The sequence below is a fragment of the Haliotis rubra genome, unplaced genomic scaffold (assembly GCF_003918875.1).
Source record: "Haliotis rubra isolate DU_JTF1 unplaced genomic scaffold, ASM391887v1 Scf749, whole genome shotgun sequence".
NCBI classification, from domain to species: domain Eukaryota; kingdom Metazoa; phylum Mollusca; class Gastropoda; order Lepetellida; family Haliotidae; genus Haliotis; species Haliotis rubra.
In genome coordinates, this window is record NW_025767467.1 from 147,736 (window position 1) to 173,577 (window position 25,842).

The 25,842-nt window shown below is 40.6% G+C and overlaps 3 non-coding genes across 3 annotated transcripts; all 3 read left to right on the plus strand.

Annotated features, from left to right (window-relative positions):
- Window positions 1–3,814: 3,814 nt before the first annotated feature.
- On the plus strand, window positions 3,815–3,979 carry LOC124260044. The gene has a single exon (XR_006893988.1). It is a non-coding gene; the product is annotated as a U1 spliceosomal RNA (small nuclear RNA).
- A 4,352-nt stretch (window positions 3,980–8,331) lies between these two features.
- Window positions 8,332–8,496, plus strand: LOC124260046. The gene has a single exon (XR_006893990.1). It is a non-coding gene; the product is annotated as a U1 spliceosomal RNA (small nuclear RNA).
- Window positions 8,497–12,743: 4,247 nt separating this feature from the next.
- Window positions 12,744–12,908, plus strand: LOC124260045. Its single transcript, XR_006893989.1, has one exon. It is a non-coding gene; the product is annotated as a U1 spliceosomal RNA (small nuclear RNA).
- Window positions 12,909–25,842: the final 12,934 nt, after the last annotated feature.

Here is a 25,842-nt window from a genome sequence, read left to right on the forward strand (position 1 = left end):
TTGGGAACCGATGACATGTGTCAACCAAGTTAGCGAGCCTGACCACCCGATCCGTTAGTCACCTCTTACAACAAGCATGGGCTACTGAAGGTTCATTCTAGCCCAGACCTTCACGGGTCCATATTGTAATAGAAAAGCTACCGTAACTTGTTTGTAAAACTCAGAAACAATGGCTTCCCAAAACTGACCTGTTTAATGAAATCTGATATCCAAACAAGTTTAAGAACTTCACTTATGTCCACCACCGTGAAATTATATAAAAATTGCTAAAAACAGTGTTAAACCATACTCACTCACACTAACTCTTTTTCCTTGACCTCTTCTCAGTTTGACTCTTCTACATATACTTATTGATTGTTCTGCCGATCTGTTTCAGATTTACAATGGCTACTGGAAAACATCTATGAGGAAGAACTAATCATGAAATTGCTGCAGAATTTGTAAGCAAATATCTACCATAAATAGTAACATTTGATAAGCTATCTAATCATTTCACCAAAATGTCTACTATAATGTTTGCTTAAAAGCCATACTAAATATTTGTATTTGTCAACCTTCTTTAAATGACATAGAAGTCTGTGTTGCACTATTGTGATTCAAATTCAAGATTTAATGACATTTATATTCAGACCTGTATATTTGTTGATTTTTGTCATATGCAATTGTGTTTAAAGCAGATTTTTCTGTTTTAAGAATTGGTGCAGAATCATCAGCAACATATACCTTTGAGTTTTTTCTTATTTATGATTACACCTTCTATTTTACCTAGCAATGGAACTTAATGTTTATTATCTCAACATATCATAAATATATGTGTGTACTGTTAAGGGAACCCTCATTTCGCTTCCCTGCACTAATGATAATAATTGGTGACTTGCTCATCGATTATTACACATGAATCCACGTCTTTGAGGCATAAAAGTATGAGATCAATAAACTAATCGGGAAACCCAAACTTATTCAAAGCCAAATGGATAAACTGCCGTTCTACTGATACAAATGTCTTTTCATAATCCCAAAACATTACATATGCTTTTTCATCATAAATTTCAATTAGATCCATAAAAAATCTGAATCAGTTCATAAATGACTCTTTTCTTTAAAAACCCCCAAACATTGAGTGTTTCATCAATTAGATAATCTATAATGAACCTTATGACAATCTGAAAAATGCTACAGCCAAATTTGTAATCAAGATTGTATAAAGTGAATCTACAGTAGTTCTCGTGTGGGATCATGCGAGCAAATCTTCCTTTGTAGAGAAGGTTAGTGTTCATGTGTAATGGTGTTTTATTTGTTCCCACAATAGTTTTTGTGGTTCCCATGGCCAACCATCTCTCCCTGGTGATGTATTACTCACCATGCTTCCCAGAGCTAATCTCAACTCTTTCTCAGTTACATCCTTCCTAACAAGATCTTTATCATGATCACTCACTTGGGGCACTGCTTGATTGAAATATTCAGTTGTGTCCTTTCCAGAGTGTGATGTGTTTATTGTGTATTTGTTCATATTTTCAAAATGGAAAAATATTCAAGAATTCTTATCAAAACACACAGACAGACAGACAGACACAGACAGTTTTTATTCAGTAATGGGGCCTTTGGCCCATAATACAGGCAAATGACATAAATATTGTATTTAATGAGAGTGCGCAGTTTGACTCTGCAGCTCTACATCCTGGAAATAATCAATTTCTTCACATGATACAAGTATAAGTGAACATTGTATATGACATCATGCTTATCGTGTCCTCTGTAAGTACATCATCTGGCCTTTTCAGTGAGGTTATAGCACTCTTTACCTGTCTCATTCCAGATTATAGAACATATGCATCCCAACCTTTTCCTGTATAGTCCTTCCAATTTGTCAACCAACTCATTTTGTATACTTATATTTTCTTCAGTTGGATTTTCTATATTATTTGCAATGGATAGAGAAAAAAAATCTGTTTAGACTGAGTTTAAATATATTTCTTCTCCATGTATATTCAATTTTATTTCAATTTAAAATTCTCCAAGCATCACAAATAAGGACAAAACTTTATGGATGTACAACTTGTTTATTCAGTGACATGTACAGAGCAGGAGAGGTGGGACATGTTTATACAAGACACACAGCAGTTAGGGTTGGTTGATGAGTTCGTCGTATGCTGAGGGGATGAAATAACCTTGATCTCTGTTGATCAGGGGTCGTTTAATGTGGATGGCTTCGGTTAATTTCCGTTTGGTGAAGTCAGGTTGGTTGGTTGCCAGTATTGTGTATTCATTCCAGTTGATTTGGTGATTGGTATGGATATGTTTTCTTGCTGTGGTTAATGTTGTTAACATATTGATACAATGAAAAATATTGAGGTTGCAATATTTCACTCCATGTGTATGTAGCAGGGCATGGAGTCATCCCACAGATGACATTCTTTACCTCTTTGGTCATGTGGACAAGGCGTCTGACTTCGGATCAGAAGGTCCGTGGTTCGAAACCAGCACGGACTCGGAAATTGTGTACATGTCGACCGTGGTGAGAAAAGATATTATTTCAAAACATTGAAGAGTAACAGTAAGATGGTAGGAGTAACTAACTGTATACACAATTCAGGAACACATCATGCATCCATAATCATGCATGGTCTATGTAATACAACTTAATTTCCAATTTGATGAAAACCGTTGACATTATAAATAGAATCTATATATAAAATGAAATATGGTATGAAGGCTAAGCCCTCCAGAAACAAAATGGGTTTAAAGTTATTTAAAGATGATTTTTATGTCATTTGGGGTTAGTGTATAAGCCAAAGGCCAAACATTTAAGTTTAAATATAACAAAATATTTCATAATTTTCTTATAATCCGGACAATTCGGTTTTATAACAATGTTCTCTCATTATAATAGCTGTTACATTGTTAAAAAGTATGTTTTTTAATTTTCAATAATGAGTGAGTTTAGAGAGGTAATGCGTGACACTGAGGTAAAATGCGCGAGTCTCGCGCAGGATGAGTGAGAGTTGACAGGTATGTATATACTACTGTAAGGTAAGTTCAACACACAGAAACAAAGACTGCGTGGTTATCACTCAAGCTCCTACACATCGCGTGCCACCTTCGCCAGCCTCTGGTATCATCACAACCTCACTGTGCAAGCGGCCATTACAAAATCTTGAAATTTGCCCGCTAACTGAATCAGAATGTAGTTACGTTTATATTTTTGTGTATAACATTTGGAATACCATTATAGTCAATCTGAAACGTTCTACGACTGACTTTCTATTTCCCAGATTGATACACAGAGTTTGCAGACTAACGAGGGGAAAACACTCAACTCGCCCTTGCATTCAGATTTTCAAAGGGCGAAGGGTATTCGGCGTCACGACAATCACAAAACGTGTTTGTTAACACGCTGACAGAGACCATAAAATAACGATATACTGCTCTAACAACACTTCGTTAGCCACCCGCACCCTTGCATTGGTTGCTGGTGCCTATTGGTGACTGGAAGGAGCCGAACGGGCTGTTGCTCTGAGGAGTTTTGTTATCGCGCTGTGAAGTGCCGCCTACTGGACCCAGTATGGAGCTTTACAAAGGGAACAACGCGGCTATTGCCTGTACCACGTTTTTATCATAAATATCACGATGTTACAGAGTTTTTGAAAATGTCATGTAGTATCACAATTAACATGAAATATCACTGAATTGTGCATATCAAGAAACCAGTTTTATGCTATTGTGTGAGTATTTCCGCGAAGCCTTCTTGATCGAGGACACCAGAGTGAAAGCTATGGACTGGTTGTGTAAAAGGTGATTGGACCTTGAAACAAGCATACTTACCTGGTACGGGAGGTCACCATGATCCGCAAGGCGGTCCTCCCAGGGCGAGGCCTTTCCATTGCACCTCGGTTTGGCTGACCCCTGCGATCACCCCAAATGCGGGTGACTCGAGTACGTAATTTATAAGTGTGGGGGTCTGCGTCCGCGCTAACCCCTGATAAACAATCAAAAGTTAGAACTCTTCAGCCCTTCTTTCATGTACCCCCAAAGATGGACACGTCTTGCTGTGTATATAGCCCTTGTTCTGACGCACTCTTGCTGTGCATATCAGCAAGTCAATTATCAGGTAAATAAAACTCGAATACGTCGGTCACTTTGAAGTGTGAACTTACTTTTATAAATGTTTGTGTTAAACAACAAATATGTTACACGTGTGCTATGGTGTCTAGTGGGAACGGATGGATGTGGCCCCGCCTGATTTTCTTGTAATAGTGTAGCTACTAGAATGACAAATACACTGTGTGATCCAGTGTTAGAGAATTCAGAACAGTGTCTGGTTTTACTAGATGCTACTGTATATTCCTATACTATATGTGAAAGCATGTTGTTTTATGCCATGGATTGTCTGATTCCAACTATCACTGTTGGCAGTGGATGAGAAGCAGAGGATCAGAAAAAACCCCAGTGACTTAACCAATGTACCAGGACCCACGCCAAACGTTAAGCCATCCGTTGCTTATCTTTGTAAATTACACAGACGGGAATGGAGGAAGGAAAGTTAACTTTTTTTGTGTATCAACACCAACTTTGGACACCTTGCTATTGTCCTTTATTTTCTTGCCCAATTTTGCCAACCGTATATTACCAGTGGAATGCTTCATGGATTAAATTCCAACGCCTGACTCACTCACTTTTAGAGTTGAGAATTTATGGACATAAGTACATACAAGTCAGCATGACATTTGCTGTACCAAATCATATGCAGGTTGAGGTGGTAAGTTGTTAATGAGAGTATGTAAATGGGACATTCCTGAGTTGGGCATATCAGTGCAAAATACCTGTATTTACAAGTTACTTTGTTCAATGGCTTTTAATTGATTTGATTGTTGCACAGCATACTTTGCCAACATCGCCCTTTGTTCCAATGTCAGTAGTTGTGTGTGAAACGCACCTGTCATATACTTTTGACGGGAAACATGTGTACCTCTCTATAACATGCTACTTATTCTTCCCTGGCCAGGACATACGAAACAGTACGTTACCTGGTTATGTAAATATCTAGTGACCGTCAGCTTCATCCCCTCATAGTCAGGTATCACTCATTCGGGAAATGTACAATGCTACACACATACTACTCAACTGCACATATACTGCTCAGTCTGGTCACGTGGTTTCTTTACTTCGAGTGACTGAAGTATGCAGCTTGCAACTTGACGATGTGATGTGGTAAATACAAAAGTTATGTATGCTGTGTTTCTCAGTGTTATCTTCCGGCACATTGTGTGCACTCTATTCGAAGACCCCGGATGTATGCAGGAGCCTTTTCATCTGTCGACGATGCATCAGCTATGCCAAACATATGCAGCAAGGTTTATAGGAACAGAAGCATGTGGGGCAAGCTTGGACCACTGAATGGTCTATCTTCGCCCACAAAACAAGTCCTTGGATGCAGTTATCTCCCTTAGACCGTAACATGGCCTCTGGTCGCGGTAACACTCACTGGTCTTATTGGCATCATCTGATATTAAAGCCGAAATTGAGATCGTTAAGAGGAAAAAGTTCGGATTTTCACGAACAGGGAAACTTACCGCCACAAAAACCATATTGTTCTGAAATGTTTTGGTTTGTTAAGTATATCTTTCAGCTCGTAGTTTTAATCAGAAACTATCTGGGTTTTCCTGCAGATGTAGATGGTTCAGTGCGAGTTACGTGAACATGAATACAAGACGACCGATCTGTCAAAATGCAGTAGCCGGATACTGACAATACCATGCAGTAACGGATGGATGTGGTACATAGTATGATAAGTTATTTCCACCTGATCTTCTTGTAATAGTGTACTTACTAGACTGACAAATACACTGTGGGATCTAGTTTGATACACGGAAGAACAGTGTTGGGTTTTACTAGATGTTATTCAAAGGTTAGTGTATGTCTACTATACGTGAAATCATGTTGTTTTACGCCGTGGGTTGTCTGATTCCATCTGTATCACGGGTGACTGTGGACGAGGGAGTCCGGAACAGGAACACCGTGACTCTCAGCATGGACCAGGACCCACGCCAAACAATCCATGGCTTATCTTTGTAAATTACGCAGACAGGAACGGAGGAAGGAAAGTTTTTTCTACATCAATTTTGATCAGTGTGCTAACCGTTACGACATTATACAAAATGGAATATCGTATGACCTTATTCCTAAGAATAATGATAATGTAGAATAATGCGGAAAATAATGTCCCGATGGAGCAATCTTGAAGGAGCGTCCGTTTCAGAGTTCTTCAGGGTGACGGAAAGTTTCATTTCCAACCTTAACAATTATGTTTGTTTGTTTGTGTGTTTGAACATATTTTATTCAATGTTGAAATGGATTGGGCACAAGTTATGTAACTTATTACCGCCCGCTCCCATCAGAAACATGAACAATAATGAATGGACGTAATGAATGGACATAATAATATTAAGACATTTTATTTATTAATCGAAGCGCTTACTTCGCACAATGTATTTATGCGCATGTCTAAAGATATTTTCATTAATAGTATTTGGCAGAGCAAGGTTGCCGTAAAGAATGGTATCAATGTCTAAGTGAACTTTTGATAGTTCAAAGTCTTGCTTCAGATCAAAACGGCAGCTGACAAATTTTGGACATTTTAAAAAGAAATGGTTAGCTTCTTCCACCGGAGCACCACAATTGCAAGCTCTACTCTCTGATAGATTAACACGAAACAGATCTGCATCTAATGAACTACACGAATGTCTTAACTTCGTGTGTAGTATATTTGTCTTTCTTTCACCAAATAGAAACTATTTTGGAACTTTTTCTTTTTTCCCAGATAACTTTGATTTAAACGTTGATAATGAATTTGTACATTTTGTTGTAGAGGAGAGAGCATTCCATAAACTTGCAGAATCATAAATAAATGACTTTTGTAGAATTGAGGTGCGAAATGTAGGAACCTCCAAATCTGATTTGTTACGCAAGTTGTATCCGCAAATGGTTTCAGTAAAAGGTGGAAGTAAATCTATCAGGTAATCAGGAGCTTGCATATTAACAATTTTGTAGAATGTACCGAGTTTTCTTTGTGTTCGTCTAACTTTCAATGGTAACCAACCAGTTTCACTGTATAAACTATATCTTGAAGCGAATTTGGGCAAACGGTTACAATTCTTGCTGCTTCAGTTGTAACTTTTCCAGTTTATCACAAATAAAGCTAGGGCAATTATCCCAGACCTCAGATTCATATTTTAAAATAAGCCGAATATATATTTCATACATACTAGAAAGGATATGTCTTGGTAGTATGTACTTTAGCGTCCGTAATGAGGAAACAATTTTTGAGGCCTTTTCTATTTCAGCAGACACATGATGAGACCATTTTGTATTATCTGAAAAGATGACACCGAGGTGTTTTTGTTGATGTACACGTTCCAAATGTTCATTATTGAAAATCAAGTCAGGAACTTGTGGACAAGTTCCAAGTTTAAACACCATGAATTTTGTCTTATTCGGGTTAACCTTAAGTAACCATTTGAATTAATGACTTTCCTTAAAGTCATTTCTGGGCTCAGGTTGACATGGAGATACGATTTCAAATTGAAAATAGTCATATTATTAAGTGCACATCATCGCGTTGTTTGTTCCTACTGCAGTAACGTCGGTTTAACGATCGCAGAAACAAAGAGTGGTTATCGCACAGCTCCTACACAGCGCATGACACCTTCCTTATCGTTCTGGTCTCTCGCATTGGTTGTGGATGCGTATTAAACAGTTGCAAGCAGTGATTACTGGAAGCAGCCGAACGGGCTGTCGCTGTGAGGAGTTTTGTTAGAGGCTGTGAATTGCCGACGAGTTTTGAGTTTGCAGACAAACGAGGGTAAAACACCCACCAACCCCTTACATTCAGATTTACAAAGGAAAGAAATAATTTCGCTGGTTGAAGGGTATTCGGCGTCACAACAATCACAAAACGTGTTTGTAAACATGCTGACAGAGACCATATACCGATACTGTTCTCGTAACACGTAGTCCCGTGAAGCGAGATGTCGCTGTGAGGAGTTTTGTTATCGCTGTGAAGTGCCGCCTACTGGACCCAGTATGGAGCTTTACAAAGGGAACAACGCGGCTATTGTCTGTACCACGTTTTGATCATAAATATCACGATGTTACAGAGTTTTTGAAAATGTCATGTAGTATCACAAATAATGTGAAATATCACTGAATTGTGCATATCAACAAACCAGTTTTATGCTATTGTGTGAGTATTTCCGCGAAGCCTTCTTGATCGAGGACACCAGAGTGAAAGCTATGGACTGGTTGTGTAAAAGGTGATTGGACCTTGAAACAAGCATACTTACCTGGTACGGGAGGTCACCATGATCCGCAAGGCGGTCCTCCCAGGGCGAGGCCTTTCCATTGCACCTCGGTTTGGCTGACCCCTGCGATCACCCCAAATGCGGGTGACTCGAGTACGCAATTTATAAGTGTGGGGGTCTGCGTCCGCGCTAACCCCTGATAAACAATCAAAAGTTAGAACCCTTCATCCTTCTTTCATGTACCCCCCCCAAAGATGGACACGTCTTGCTGTGTATATAGCCCTTGTTCTGACGCACTCTTGCTGTGCATATCAGCAAGTCAAGTATCAGGTAAATAAAACTCGAATACGTCGGTCACTTTGAAGTGTGAACTTACTTTTATAAATGTTTGTGTTAAACAACAAATATGTTACACGTGTGCTATGGTGTCTAGTGGGAACGGATGGATGTGGCCCCGCCTGATTTTCTTGTAATAGTGTAGCTACTAGAATGACAAATACACTGTGTGATCCAGTGTTAGAGAATTCAGAACAGTGTCTGGTTTTACTAGATGCTATTGTATATTCCTATACTATATGTGAAAGCATGTTGTTTTATGCCATAGATTGTCTGATTCCAACTATCACTGTTGGCAGTGGGTGAGAAGCAGAGGATCAGAAAAAACCCCAGTGACTTAACCAATGTACCAGGACCCACGCCAAACGTTAAGCCATCCGTTGCTTATCTTTGTAAATTACACAGACGGGAATGGAGGAAGGAAAGTTAACTTTTTTGTGTATCAACACCAACTTTGGACACCTTGCTATTGTCCTTTATTTTCTTGCCCAATTTGACAAACGTATATTATCAGTGGAATGCTTCATGGATTAAATTCCAACGCCTGACTCACTCACTTTTAGAGTTGAGAATTTATGGACATAAGTACATACAAGTCAGCATGACATTTGCTGTACCAGATCATATGCAGGTTGAGGTGGTAAGTTGTTAATGAGAGTATGTAAATGGGACATTCCTGAGTTGGGCATATCAGTGCAAAATACCTGTATTTACAAGTTACTTTGTTCAATGGCTTTTAATTGATTTGATTTTTGCAGAGCATACTTTGCCAACTTCGCCCTTTGTTCCAATGTCAGTAGTTGTGTGTGAAACGCACCTGTCATATACTTTTGACGGGAAACATGTGTACCTCTCTATAACATGCTACTTATTCTTCCCTGGCCAGGACATACGAAACAGTACGTTACCTGGTTATGTAAATATCTAGTGACCGTCAGCTTCATCCCCTCATAGTCAGGTATCACTCATTAGGGAAATGTACAATGCTACACACATACTACTCAACTGCACATATATTGCTCAGTCTGGTCACGTGGTTTCTTTACTTCGAGTGACTGAAGTATGCAGCTTGCAACTTGACGATGTGATGTGGTAAATACAAAAGTTATGTATGTTGTGTTTCTCAGTGTTATCTTCCGGCACATTGTGTGCACTGTATTCGAAGACCCCGGATGTATGCAGGAGCCTTTTCATCTGTCGACGATGCATCAGCTATGCCAAACATATGCAGCAAGGTTCATAGGAACAGAAGCATGTGGGGCAAGCTTGGACCACTGAATGGTCTATCTTCGCCCACAAAACAAGTCCTTGGATGCAGTTATCTCCCTTAGACCGTAACATGGCCTCTGGTCGCGGTAACACTCACTGGTCTTATTGGCATCATCTGATATTAAAGCCGAAATTGAGATTGTTAAGAGGAAAAAGTTCGGATTTTCACGAACAGGGAAACTTACCGCCACAAAAAATTATTGTTCTGAAATGTTTTGGTTTGTTAAGTATATCTTTCAGCTCGTAGTTTTAATCAGAAACTATCTGGGTTTTCCTGCAGATGTAGATGGTTCAGTGCGAGTTACTGCTGTGAACATGAATACAAGACGACCGATCTGTCAAAATGCAGTAGCCGGATACTGACAATACCATGCAGTAACGGATGGATGTGGTACATAGTATGATAAGTTATTTCCACCTGATCTTCTTGTAATAGTGTACTTACTAGACTGACAAATACACTGTGGGATCTAGTTTGGTACACGGAAGAACAGGGTTTTACTAGATGTTATTCAAAGGTTAGTGTATGTCTACTATACGTGAAATCATGTTGTTTTACGCCGTGGGTTGTCTGATTCCATCTGTATCACGGGTGACTGTGGACGAGGGAGTCCGGAACAGGAACACCGTGACTCTCAGCATGGACCAGGACCCACGCCAAACAATCCATGGCTTATCTTTGTAAATTACGCAGACAGGAACGGAGGAAGGAAAGTTTTTTCTACATCAACTTTGATCAGTGTGTCAACCGTTAAGACATTATACAAAATGGAATATAGTATGACCTTATTCCTAAAAAAAAAGATAATGTAGAATAATGCGGAAATAATGTCCCGATGGAGCAATCTTGAAGGAGCGTCCGTTTCAGAGTTCTTCAGGGTGATGGAAAGTTTCATTTCCAACCTTAACAATTATGTTTGTTTGTTTGTTTGTTTGTTTGAACATATTTTATTCAATGTTGAAATGGATTGGGCACAAGTTATGTAACTTATTACCGCCCGCTCCCATCAGAAACATGAACAATAATGAATGGACGTAATGAATGGACATAATAACATTAAGACATTTTATTTATTAATCGAAGCGCTTACTTCGCACAATGTATTTATGCGCATGTCTAAAGATATTTTCATTAATAGTATTTGGCAGAGCAAGGTTGCCGTAAAGAATGGTATCAATGTCTAAGTGAACTTTTGATAGTTCAAAGTCTGGCTTCAGATCAAAACGGCAGCTGACAAATTTTGGACATTTTGAAAGAAATGGTTAGCATCTTCCACCGGAGCACCACAATTGCAAGCTCTACTCTCTGATAGATTAACACGAAACAGATCTGCATGTAATGAACTACAAGAATGTCTTAACTTCGTGTGTAGTATATTTGTCTTTCTTTCACCAAATACAAAATATTTTGGAAATTTGTCTTTTTTCCAGATAACTTTGATTTAAACGTTGATAATGAATATGTACATTTTGTTGTAGAGGAGAGAGCATTCCATAAACTTGCAGAATCATAAATAAATGACTTTTGTAGAATTGAGGTACGAAATTTAGGAACTGCCAAATCTGATTTGTTACGCAAGTTGTACCCGCAAATGGTTTCAGTAAAAGGTGGAAGTAAATCTATCAGGTAAGCAGGAGCTTGCATATTAACAATTTTGTAGAATGTACCGAGTTTTCTTTGTGTTCGTCTAACTTTCAGTGGTAACCAACCAGTTTCACTGTATAAACTATATCTTGAAGCGAATTTGGGCAATCCGGTTACAATTCTTGCTGCTTCAGTTGTAACTTTTCAAGTTTATCACAAATAAAGCTAGGGCAATTATCCCAGACCTCAGATGCATATTTTAAAATAGGCCGAATATACATTTCATACATACTAGAAAGGATATGTCTAGGTAGTACGTACTTTAGCGTCCGTAATGAGGAAACAATTTTTGAGGCCTTTTCTATTTCAGCAGATACATGGTGAGACCATTTTGTATTATCTGAAAAGATGACACCGAGGTGTTTTTGTTGATGTACACGTTCCAAATGTTCATTGTTGAAAATCAAGTCAGGAACTTGTGGACAATTTCCATTTTTAAAAACCATGAATTTTGTCTTATTCGGGTTAATCTTAAGTAACCATTTGAAATTATGTCTTTCCTAAAGTCATTTCTGGGCTCAGGTTGACATGGAGATATTATTTCAAATTGAAAATAGTCATATTATTAAATGCACATCATCGCGTTGTTTGTTCCTACTGCAGTGACGTCGGTTTAACGATCGCAGAAACAAAGAGTGGTTATCGCACAGCTCCTACACAGCGCATGACACCTTCCTTAGTTAACCAGTTGCTAGCTGTGATGACTAACGGGCTGTCGCTGTGAGGAGTTCGACGAGTTTTGTGTTTGCAGACTAACGAGGGTAAAACACCCACCAACCCCTTACATTCAGATTTACAAAGGAAAGAAATAATTTCGCTGGTTGAAGGGTATTCGGCGTCACAACAATCACATATACTGTTCTCATAAACCATAGTCCCTTGACGCGAGATGTCGCTGCGAGGAGTTTTGTTATCGCGCTGTGAAGTGCCGCCTACTGGACCGAGTATGGAGCTATAAAGGGAACAACGCGGCTATTGTCTGTACCACGTTTTTATCATAAATATCACGATGTTACAGAGTTTTTGAAAATGTCATGTAGTATCACAATTAACATGAAATATCACTGAATTGTGCATATCAACAAACCAGTTTTATGCTATTGTGTGAGTATTTCCGCGAAGCCTTCTTGATCGAGGACACCAGAGTGAAAGCTATGGACTGGTTGTGTAAAAGGTGATTGGACCTTGAAACAAGCATACTTACCTGGTACGGGAGGTCACCATGATCCGCAAGGCGGTCCTCCCAGGGCGAGGCCTTTCCATTGCACCTCGGTTTGGCTGACCCCTGCGATCACCCCAAATGCGGGTGACTCGAGTACGTAATTTATAAGTGTGGGGGTCTGCGTCCGCGCTAACCCCTGATAAACAATCAAAAGTTAGAACCCTTCAGCCTTCTCTCATGTATCCCCCAAAGTTGGACACGTCTTGCTGTGTATATAGCCCTTGTTCTGACGCACTCTTGCTGTGCATATCAGCAAGTCAAGTATCAGGTAAATAAAACTCGAATACGTGGGTCACTTTGAAGTGTGAACTTACTTTTATAAATGTTTGTGTTAAACAACAAATATGTTACACGTGTGCTATGGTGTCTAGTAGGAACGGATGGATGTGGCACCGCCTGATGTTCTTGTAATAGTGTAGCTACTAGAATGACAAATACACTGTGTGATCTAGTGTGATACAATGAACACGGTGTGGTTTGGTAGATGTCATAATGTATTCCTACTAAACGTGGAAGCATGTTTTATGCCATGGGTTGTCGGATTCCAACTGTATCATAGATGGCAGTGGATCAGAAACCCCAGTGACCTAAACAATGGGCCAGGACCCACGCCAAACGTTAAGCCATCCATGACGTATCTTTGTAAATTACGCAGACAAGAATGGAGCCAGGAAAATTGTTGTTTTATATCTACACCAACTGTGCTTAGTGTGCAAACCCTAAAGACATTATATGAAATGAAATATAGGAAGTATGACTTTATTCCTCAGAATGATGACACTGTAGGATAATGTGCTCGATAATGTCACAGTGGAACAATCTTCGTAGAAGTCCCCGTTTGTCAATACTTCAGGGTTATGAACAGTTTTAGTTCTTCTTTAACAATTACGTCTTTACTTGAACTCAAATATAATATTAGACCTCAAATGATCCAGTAACATCAGAAAACATTTTCCTTTTGCTATTTCTTGCTCTGTCTCTTAAGAAAATATTGTTTCACCCAAGGTGAAAATCTGGACCCCATACTATTGGTCTTGCCCATTTTCTTCTTCAATACAAGTCGTGGCAGTGGAATACCTGATGGATTAAACCTCCAACAGGGGACTCACTTACTTTTAGAAGTGACAGTGGTACTTACAGGTCGGCATGAGATATGCTGTCAACTTTCTCTGGTGGTAAGTTATCGATGCGAGTATGGAAATGGGGCATCCCTGAGTTGGGCATTTCAGTACAAAATACATTTGCAAAAGTAACTATGTCCACTGGTTTTAATTGGTTGGATCTTCGCCCTTTGTCCTACATTAGCTGATGTGTTGGTCTACTCCCATTTGTGAGAACTCCCAGTTGTGAGACTCCCAGTTGTGAGACAGTGGAGTAGGTAATTAGCAAGGAAAACACACCTTACTCCCCTATCTGATAGAATGGATTAACCCCTGCTAATTATGGATAAGCTATTTAACTGAATCTTGTGGAGGTAACTTAATGAAACTCTAAAAGATAAAGTAATTAACCTACTCAGATAAACGGCTTTAAAAAATAAACACTTTGTGTAGGTAACTTCGTGATCATTTGAAAGAGAAATTAATTTACCTACTCAGATTTACGTGTTTGAAAAATCTAGTAATAACTGTTGTAACTATAATTAATCCAAATGTATTAATTAACCTTTGACTGCTCTTTCCGATCACTATTATGGCAGGCCTTCAACAAGTAGAATATATCACCAGTTCACGATAATCTTTTTCAGTATTTCAGTATCTATTGAAAACAATAAATGCTCTTCAACGAACAATGTCTTCTGTGTTGATTAACTCATTAATGAACTATGCCTCCTGCGGGTACTCTTCAGCAACAGGGCTGTTCCCACTTTCATCGTAGGGATGGGGAAGCACCACCTGTGTGCACTGAACCATTAATTAATGTGTCTCACAACCGGGAGTTCTCACAAATGGGAGGACACCGATGTGTTTGGTGTTTGACGCTCCTGTGTATAATGTGCTTTGTCGTCTTACTATTGAGTATTGACAGGTAACATGTGCAACTCTCTGTAACATGCTACTCAGTACTCTTTGGGGAGGATAGTACTTAATTTACCTGGTATCTAAATATTTAGTTACCGTCAGCTTCATCCCCTCATAGCCAAGTATCACTCATTCGGAAAATATACAACGTTACACATATCATAAAAATGGAAGTGTTTTTATTAATGTCCCAACTACTCAACGTATCAATGTTCTGATAAATATTTCTTTCAGTAAATCATTCTCGTCCTACGCGTGTGTCGAGGTCGTAATTAAAGTTTTGTGGTTTCTAATAAGAAACAGCCTTGCTCATTTAGTCCGGTCTTTTATCTTGTGTACAACACTGAAGCGGAAGACAAATCATCTATCCCTACCCGTCCTCACGTGACCTCCACGTATCTGTAGGTTGTCTCCCAAAACCACTACATATAAGCTGGAGGGGTTATGGGCTGGAGGGGTTTTGGGAGGTTACCTATCTGTAGCACACAGCTGCGCCGGCCGGTGGCAACATTGATACAAAGTTGTATACAAAAACATCACAACATGTTTGTTTCATTGTCAGCATTTTTGCCTCATAATTTCTGAAGATTCAAATCACCCTCGAGTTATATTTTCAAATATCCCAGTCAAATTCAAGTTAGTTAGGACCTTTATTACACAAAAATAACTAAAGTATGTTGTTTCACTTCAGCTTACGCAGCGACGTCTGGTATCTATACCAGGAATACAGCCTCTGATTGAAGACAAAACGTGAGGTTTCTTAGACTGGGGAAAAAAGCAACAGAGACTAATCTTATAAAAACACTCTTGTCCTAGTAACATACAGCCGCTGTAACCAAACACTTAACATTATGTTTGAAAGATTCCACTTAACCATCATCATGGGAGATACTGCCCCAGAGAACAAAGAACAGCTTGTATGTCAATGAAACCTGAACAAATTAGAAACAGGACCAGCACATTCTGACATGGGGCATACATGAGTTTCTCCGCAAACGCATAACTGGGCATGCAGAGCAGAGCTTGGTTTGTTTCCCCTATTATTCAGAGTAATTAAATCCATTGTTCAATTCTAGTCATATTTTACAATCTCCAAAAACCATTTTAAAACATGCTTTTAATGAATCAATAAAGATTGCCAAACACAAAATTGGATGGTACTATAAACTCAGTTGCCTCTTGGATACGTTTAACATCAAGGAAAGTAATTTTACTTCCTCTTCTGTACTGAAGGACCTCCAATTGAAATTTACAGACATGTTCCACTCATCTGTTCAAGATAATCCAAACACATTAAATTCAAGGAACAAACTTAGAACATATAGAAAATTTAAATCTGAAATCAACTTTGAACCATACCTGTAACACTGCAAGATAAAAAAAACCACCGTATCCACTTCACAAAACTAAGACTGAGTGATCACGGGCTAAAAATTGAACTGGGTAGACGAACAAGACCACCTACACCTTTGGAGGACCGTCTCTGTGATAAATGCTCTGTCCTTGAGGATGAAGAACACCATTTCATGTGTTGTACGAAATATTCAGATGCAAGAAAGGCCTTATTTAATTCCCTTTCCTCTAAAATTAATAACTTTCTCAGCCTTACTACCACTGAAAAATTTAACCTCCTTTTTAGAAATAATGATCCAAATAGTATAGAAATTATTTGCTACCACATATACAACTTTAAACAAATATAGAAGATCTGATTGTCCTAGGCCATTATTATTATTATTATACACACTTGTATTATTATATGTGTTGTTACTCATTATATATATATATGATTCATTATATATCTTTTTTATATAGTTTATAGAATATTGTCACTGTTTCTGTATGGAACGTTTGCACAATAAATATTTTCTCTCTTGATCTTTATCATGGGCCGTTAAGTGGAGTTGTCCCCCCTTGACCACAAGTCGTGCGCATGCCTACCACGTCTGACCAACAATTTACATTAACATCAGTTGTCTCAAAGTTCTAATTAGTACAGTTGCGATGTATCTGTTCAGTATGCTCAAATACCGCTCTTTTCTTTGTCATAGAAAGCGAAATACGTAATGTTTATAACCGACGTATTGTAAGCGAAAACATGGGCCTCGGTTACATTGGAACAGGCCACGTAAAGCGGCAGTATTGATGCTTTGGCTCCCCGTGTCACAGTTTGCAGAAATATATCGGAGTGGGTTTGTCTTGCCAGCCAGGACCATACTATGAAGTATCATTTTTGCAACGCCAAGTGTCCCCCAACACCACCTCACCCCATTACAATGTAACAAGCAAACAGTGGAAACGTCAGTGCAGCTTCCCGTGGACATCAGACGCTTTCTCTGCGACTCGTTCACGACCAGAGCATGTAATTTGCAGTTTTATCAAAACATAACAGATCTCGTAACACGCTGTTACAATAACCATTTTTTATTAAATTTTCAGAACAAATGGACACGACGAACAATCTAATTTATTTGTTTTAAAAGACATAAATAAACGTTACGACGGGTTTCAAATTCTAAACCGCCTCTCTGCCAGTGTAATGAGGCTAGGGGTTCCACGAAGGCTGTTTTTTATGGCCACAGTGAGAGACGAGTCAACATTCGACTATCATTATACACCATTAAAAACACTGTCCGCGCAGATTCCTTCGGCTAATTGGGCAGTTTGTTTACTTTTCCAAGTTTTACAATTTAACGAAGCGTTTAAAGTGGCAGATTTGAACTTCACTGGTCTCTGCGTGAGGTTATCAAAACTACAAGCTCCTAATTCCGCGTGCATCACGTGCTGGGCGAGATAACAGGACAGAGATACAACAGCTTGGGCTGCTATTGACATTATCAGTTCGCGTTCGTGACGTGATGACAATGTATTGTAAATACACAGTTGTTTACCAGTTTGAGACAGATCAGACACTTCGAGAGACACCATCGGCCATTCAAACGATTTAGGTTCATCAAAAAGGATTTAAAGTGCAAATGCCACCTTCATCGCAAACATCATTTCTGCTAAGCTGTCAACTCCATAACAATATATGTCTTAAAGCCTGAAGTTATGGCTTGTCTTCGTAAGCTCTGAATACACAAGTGTGTAATGTATGAGAATCTCAATCAGTGTTTGAATGCTCGGTGTTATAACTGGTTAATCTGTATATCTTCGTGTATTGTGCATATACAACGAACTTTGAACAGTTAAAAATGTTTTGTGACGATGCACTTGATTATTAGGTGTACATGGAAAAGAAAGCTTAAAGTGATGCAGGTTTTCGGATCCTGGTACGACTAAGCGACATAACTGTATAAGCATTTGATCAATACTTATCAATATTAATTTTTCAGGGATACATCATCTCGACGGGCGAGGATACTGCTGAAAGTATTCATACATGTCTCGTATGTATGTGACAGTCTCATGATTTCATGTAATCGGAGCTTTTTTCTTTCATATTAATATGTTTAAAGTTTTTCTTTTAAAATTTAGGAAAAGTTGCAGATTTGCCCCATTCGCCCAGCATCAATAAGTGAGGAAACGTGTGATATGTATATGTTCTATACATCAGCTTCTACACATTGGATCTCAGGGATGTGACAGAACATATGATCCATATATATGGGTCTTTCAGCTATATCTTATGTGTAACTCACATTTTGTCTTCGATCCGATAAATGCATGATCTATATTTCAGCCATACCTTACGTCTTGTGTTGGCTGTGATAGACCGCACGATGCACGCCGTCATCACGTCTTACTTGGCTGTGATAGACCGCACGATGCACGCCGTCATCACGTCTTGTGTTGACTGTGATAGACCGCATGATGCACGCCGCCATCACGTCTTACTTGGCTGTGATAGACCGCACGATGCACGCCGTCATGACGTCTTGTGTTGGCTGTGATAGACCGCATGATGCACGCCGTCATCACGTCTTGTGTTGGCTGTGATAGACCGCACGATGCACGCCGTCATGACGTCTTGTGTTGGCTGTGATAGACCGCACGATGCACGCCGTCATCACGTCTTGTGTTGACTGTGATAGACCGCATGATGCACGCCGTCATGACGTCTTGTGTTGACTGTGATAGACCGCACGATGCACGCCGTCATGACGTCTTGTGTTGGCTGTGATAGACCGCACGATGCACGCCGTCATCACGTCTTGTGTTGACTGTGATAGACCGCACGATGCACGCCGTCATCACGTCTTGTGTTGGCTGTGATAGACCGCACGATGCACGCCGTCATCACGTCTTGTGTTGGCTGTGATCAGAGACCATAGACCGCATGATGCACGCCGTCATCACGTCTTGTGTTGGCTGTGATAGACCGCACGATGCACGCCGTCATCACGTCTTGTGTTGACTGTGATAGACCGCATGATGCACGCCGTCATCACGACTTGTGTTGGCTGTGATAGACCGCATGATGCACGCCGTCATCACGTCTTGTGTTGTCTGTGATAGACCGCACGATGCACGCCGTCATCACGTCTTGTGTTGTCTGTGATAGACCGCATGATGCACGCCGTCATCACGTCTTGTGTTGGCTGTGATAGACCGCACGATGCAAGCCGCCATCACGTCTTGTGTTGACTGTGATAGACCGCATGATGCACGCCGTCATCACGTCTTGTGTTGTCTGTGATAGACCGCATGATGCATGCCGTCATGACGTCTTGTGTTGTCTGTGATAGACCGCATGATGCACGCCGTCATCACGTCTTGTGTTGGCTGTGATAGACCGCACGATACACGCCGTCATCACGTCTTGTGTTGGCTGTGATCAGAGACCATAGACCGCATGATGCACGCCGTCATCACGTCTTGTGTTGGCTGTGATAGACCGCACGATGCACGCCGTCATCACGTCTTGTGTTGACTGTGATAGACCGCACGATGCACGCCGTCATCACGTCTTGTGTTGGCTGTGATAGACCGCATGATGCACGCCGTCATCACGTCTTGTGTTGACTGTGATAGACCGCATGATGCACGCCGTCATCACGTCTTGTGTTGACTGTGATAGACCGCATGATGCACGCCGTCATCACGACTTGTGTTGGCTGTGATAGACCGCATGATGCACGCCGTCATCACGTCTTGTGTTGTCTGTGATAGCCCGCACGATGCACGCCGTCATCACGTCTTGTGTTGGCTGTGATAGACCGCATGATGCACGCCGTCATCACGTCTTGTGTTGGCTGTGATAGACCGCACGATGCACGCCGCCATCACGTCTTGTGTTGGCTGTGATAGACCGCACGATGCACGCCGCCATCACGTCTTGTGTTGACTGTGATAGACCGCACGATGCACGCCGTCATCGCGTGTACTGTATCCTGACATCGCGTGTTTGTTGCCCATATAGCATTATAGCATTTTAAGCGTTTGTTGTGATACCAGTAATCCGCCATGTACTGGCCCTGTAATACGGTGTACTGCTGCATGTGTTGGACGTTGGAATCGCCTCCTGTATGCGTACCACTGCGTCACGCCAGTCATCGCTGCAAGTGATTGTAATAGTTATCTACGGTAAGGTCTTACTTTCGGTTACTACATACGAGTTGTACTGTCTCACACGGAATCATTCTCAGCACGTTCTTATTTTATGTATTTCAATTATTGTTTATTATACAGAACCATTACTAAACTGTGTAATCTTAACCGTATCAGTTGTAGCATGCTTGTGTTTTGAATGCGATCGGCACGGGTGTTCACGTTGTGCAGAGTTGCGTCCCTTTGGTGGATGTGTTACTTGTGGGCTTGACATTATTAAGTGTGTGAGTGAGGGAGTTTAGTTTTACGCCGCACAAGTGAGTTTAGTTTTTCCAGCTATAAGGCCGCGGTCAGTAAATAATCAAGTCTGGACTAGACAATCCAGTGATGAATATCATGAGCATCAATTCTCGCAACTAGGGTACGATGACGTGTGTCAAGCAAGTCAGCGAGCCTGACCACCCGATCCCGTTGGTCGCCTCTTACGACAAGCATGGGTTACTGAAGATCAACTCTAACCCGGATCTTCACGGGTACATTATTAAGTTGGGAAGATACTCAACATATTGTTGTTCACTTCCGCTTTCGGGCGAGATGTAATCGGTGGCATAAAATATCTGGAACGTTGTCCCCATTAAGGTTATTATTAATTGATTGATGTGAATTGTAAGATCGATCTATGGTTCGAGACCGAGTCTAACATTTAGTCCACGGAATCTTGATTCCCTCTGAACTGCTCTGTATATTTCTTTTTCTTATGGAATAAAAACATCATTCCATTTCAACCAACAATAGCCTTATCCAAAACACTGCATTACCAGACTTGCTTGACTGGAATACTCACTGCAGATATTCACAATAGTGGTGTTCCAATTAATTGAAATAATCGAAGATTGGTTGCAGTGACCAAACGACCAAGCAATGGATCACATTTTCTCATAATCGAACATAAAGTATTTTGGAACTACTGTTCTTGTCTTTGCAACACTTGACAATGGAACACATCTTAGAAGTTGTCAGGGCCTGAAAACGTGTTTAATTCTTAGAAAACTCACTTTACTAACTGAAAAGTCATGACTGAATATTTCTCTAAGACTCCAGGAAATTTATGTTTATGATATATTAGTCATCACTTTAAAGTAGCAAGTTGCACCATGTGATACATATCAGCAATAACAACCTGGAGAGGAAAATCTGAAAATGACACTAACCAAATTTTTTCGATGATTGTTCGTTGGTAATGAAGCAAGCTTCAATTGTGAGATTTCAGCTAATTCACAATCGTGGTGACGTTCTACGACCTCAGTCTGTCTTGGGTGCCGTTGTACAATGTGATCTCAGCACCAAGGCGACTTTACGCCGACGCTTTAACATATACTCACCGCAGTCTTAACGTTCAGCTGATCGTAACTACCACACTTTAACATATACTTACGACAGTCTTAGCGTAAAGGTAATCGTAACTCCCACACTTTAACATATACTTACGACAGTCTTGGCGTTCAGGTGATCGTAACTCCCACACTTTAACATATACTAACGGCAGTCTTAGCGTTCAGCTGATCGTAAGTCTCACACTCCACACTTTAACATATACTTACGACAGTCTTAGCGTTCAGGTGATCGTAACTCCCACACTTTAACATATACTTACGGCAGTCTTAGCGTTCAGCTGATCGTAACTCTCACACTTAAACATACACTTACGGCAGTCTTAGCGTTCAGGTGATCGTAACTCTCACACTTTAACATATACTTACGGCAGTCTTAGCGTTCAGGTGATCGTAACTCCCACACTTTAACATATACTTACGGCAGTCTTAGCGTTCAGGTGATCGTAACTCCCACACTTTAACATATACTTACGGCAGTCTTAGCGTAAAGGTAATCGTAACTCCCACACTTTAACATATACTTACGACAGTCTTGACGTTCAGCTGATCGTAACTCCCACACTTTAATATATACTTACGGCAGTCTTAGCGTTCAGCTGATCGTAAGTCTCACACTTGAGCATACACTTACGGCAGTCTTAGCGTTCAGGTGATCGTAACTCCCACACTTTAACATATACTTACAGTCTAAAGGTAATAGCGTACAGGTCTTAGCGTAAAGACGTTCAGCTGATCGTAACTCCCACACTTTAACATATACTTACGGCAGTCTTAGCGTTCAGCTGATCGTAAGTCTCACACTTAAGCATACACTTACGGCAGTCTTAGCGTTCAGGTGATCGTAACTCCCACACTTTAACATACACTTACGACAGTCTTAGCGTTCAGGTAATCGTAACTCCCACACTTTAGCATATACTTACGGCAGTCTTAGCGTTAATGTTGTTTTGTACAACGGCACCATCGAGTGTATTCCGTCTTTACATGATTTAGAACTCCAAGGATCTATCACAACGCAACTTTGGACTGAAATGTATATAACTACATATACACATCAACAGATTAAGCGACCTTTCTAAAGGCCAGGTAGCATGCCCACTTTATTTGGAATCCTGCAGTCGCCAGTTTAGAGAGCTACGAGCAAGAGGCGCACATGAATCAGTGTCATGGCCCCCGTATTGCCAGGTGTTCCCTAACCTCTCCTGGCCCCTCGGCTACCCGCCACGTGCACAGCGGAGGGGGTGGCAGCGGCAATACCAGACATTCTACACACACGTGACCTTTAACACCCGAATCACCGTCAGTTGGAGTATGCTAAACACAAGGAAAGTTACAGAGCTCGACTGGGAAGTACAGCATGTAAGGGTTCAGGTGAGGTCTTGCACATCTCGCGGTCTCCAGATTCGACCAATATCATCATGAAGTAAGGTTAGAATCGGCAGAATATTACGATGCTGGGCTCCGTTTCACAAAGCTCTACGATTATCTTAAAGTCAATGTTACAGTATAGGAGGTAGGAATGCTACGAGGAAAGTTACCAGATATTAGGCTTTCGAGAGCTTTGTGAAACATGTAGACGTGGTGACGTCATGCTCATTCCAACGCAGGATTTGGAGACAGGATTAACCTCACGGGGCAGTTATTGCAGACTACGTCTCATAGTCTGTCTCACAGTCCCTGAACCATATTATTTTCCCTACAGCCTAGCCCTCTCTGCAATGTTAAAGCTCTAAATGAAGCAAGTCTAGTTCTGAATTTCTGCTCTCCTTGGGCCTCTTCAATTTAAATGGGTTTATTTGTTCCTATCAGAGACTAAGCGTTAGTCTATACGTCTCCGTGTGTGACGACTTCGGGGATCTAGATGTAGCTGAAGCAGTGAGTCGGTAATATTACAGCTTGAACGTATCGGTTTGCAGATATATACCTGGCACAAAGGCAGCGATCCCACAAAACCACGCAAGCATAAACTACCGATCAAATAATGTAAACACCTGGAAACAGGGTTATGCCAAAATATTACTTCTGTTAGTGAAGGTTAACAGGCTGAAAACAATCGCCGAAACGCTGAAAACTTACGTTCCAAAACACAACCATGCATGTCCCAGACACAACCATGCATGTCCCAGACACAACCATGCATGTCCCAGACACAACCACGCATGTCCCAGACACAACCACGCATGTCCCAGACACAACCACGCATGTCCCAGACACAACCACGCATGTCCCAGACACAACCACGCATGTCCCAAACACAACCACGCATGTCCCAAACACAACCACGCATGTCCCAAACACAACCACGCATGTCCCAGACACAACCACGCATGTCCCAGACACAACCACGCATGTCCCAGACACAACCACGCATGTCCCAGACACAACCACGCATGTCCCAGACACAACCACGCATGTCCCAGACACAACCACGCATGTCCCAGACACAACCATGCATGTCCCAAATACACCAGCATGGACTAACGTCTTCCTTGTTTATGTTCACATACCTTTCTTTGTGTGGCCATCAGCTGAGGGGAAAAAAGGTTACTGATAAAGCAATATTCCGTTGCTCTACATTCATCTTCGTCAGCGCGCTCACGAACTGTGACATCCGGTCAGTCCGGGCGGTGGTGTCGCTGAACACAGTATTAACTGTTACTTCGTGGACATGATTCGATAATCCGTTCATGTAATATTACGGATGAAATAACCTTGTACCATGTTGACCGGATGAAGAGGTTTCCGTGCACCGTGAACTCGATTTGACGTATGTAACTAAAAGCGGTAGAATCAATTTCATCAACCCTGCAAATACGACCGATTACGCGGGGAAAAAGAATAGGGACTTAACTGTATGGAACGTGATTAGTTAATGTGTCACTAGAGTGAATCTTGTGCAGAGTTACCGAATATGTTTTAATCCGTTCGTTTAAGTCCGAAGGTGCCGTCCTTAGGCTGTCATGTATTTCAGAAAAGTGGTATAAACACCTGGTTGTTTGAGGCTGAAACGCAGAGATTCTATGGGATATTATTCAAAGCGGAGTGAAGTCACTCACACATAATGTATCTGTTTATTCATTCACGCCATCGTAGCATCGACAACCACCAATGGAAACCAGATGGGGAGCTCCGAACACTGAGACTGCCCGTTTTATATACCTGTGCGATGGCCGCACGCTCACGTTAATCTGTTTTACAGAGCCGTGTGGGTTGTGCGCTCGCTAACACACGTCGCTGACTGTGATACGATCGCCAGAATACCGCAGCACACGTGCGCGTTGCTTTGAATTACGCATACACGTGCTTGCCCAAGCAGACTTTCGCTTTTGAAAGATTAAAAATGAAATTTTGAACAATCAGTAATGAAAGGGATACCTACCGATTGTGACACACTGTCACGCGAGAAGCATCGTCGACATATGTTTTACTGGTGAAAGAAAACTACTGGTACAGCAACTAATTACAAAAACGTCAAAACGTCGGGAGACGTGCTGTGACATTGGTAATTCCACTCCTAATTATGACGTATCGGTGTTGTATTATTATTATGTGACGTGTGCACAATGTGAGTTGCTGATGAGTTCCGATTATGTTTGGGCAAGCTTAAATCAAGTTAGTCAGTTTCTTCCATTGTTGTGGGATTTCAGACTGGTCGCGTTCTAGATTATCTAACACTTATAGAGCTACTATATCACTTATAGCTACTATTGCACATATGAGTCTTATAGCTACTATAGCAAGATTATAGCACTTATAGCTACTATAACAAGATTATAGCACTTATAGCTACTATAACAAGATTATAGCACTTATAGCTACTATAACAAGATTACAGCACTTATAGCTACTATAACAAGATTATAGCACTTATAGCTACTATAACAAGATTATAGCACTTATAGCTACTATAACAAGATTATAGCACTTATAGCTACTATAACAAGATTATAGCACTTATAGCTACTATAACAAGATTATAGCACTTATAGCTACTATAACAAGATTATAGCACTTATAGCTACTATAACAAGATTATAGCTACTTATAGCTACTATAGCACTTATAGCTACTATAACAAGATTATAGCACTTATAGCTACTATAACAAGATTATAGCACTTATAGCTACTATAACAAGATTATAGCACTTATAGCTACTATAACAAGAT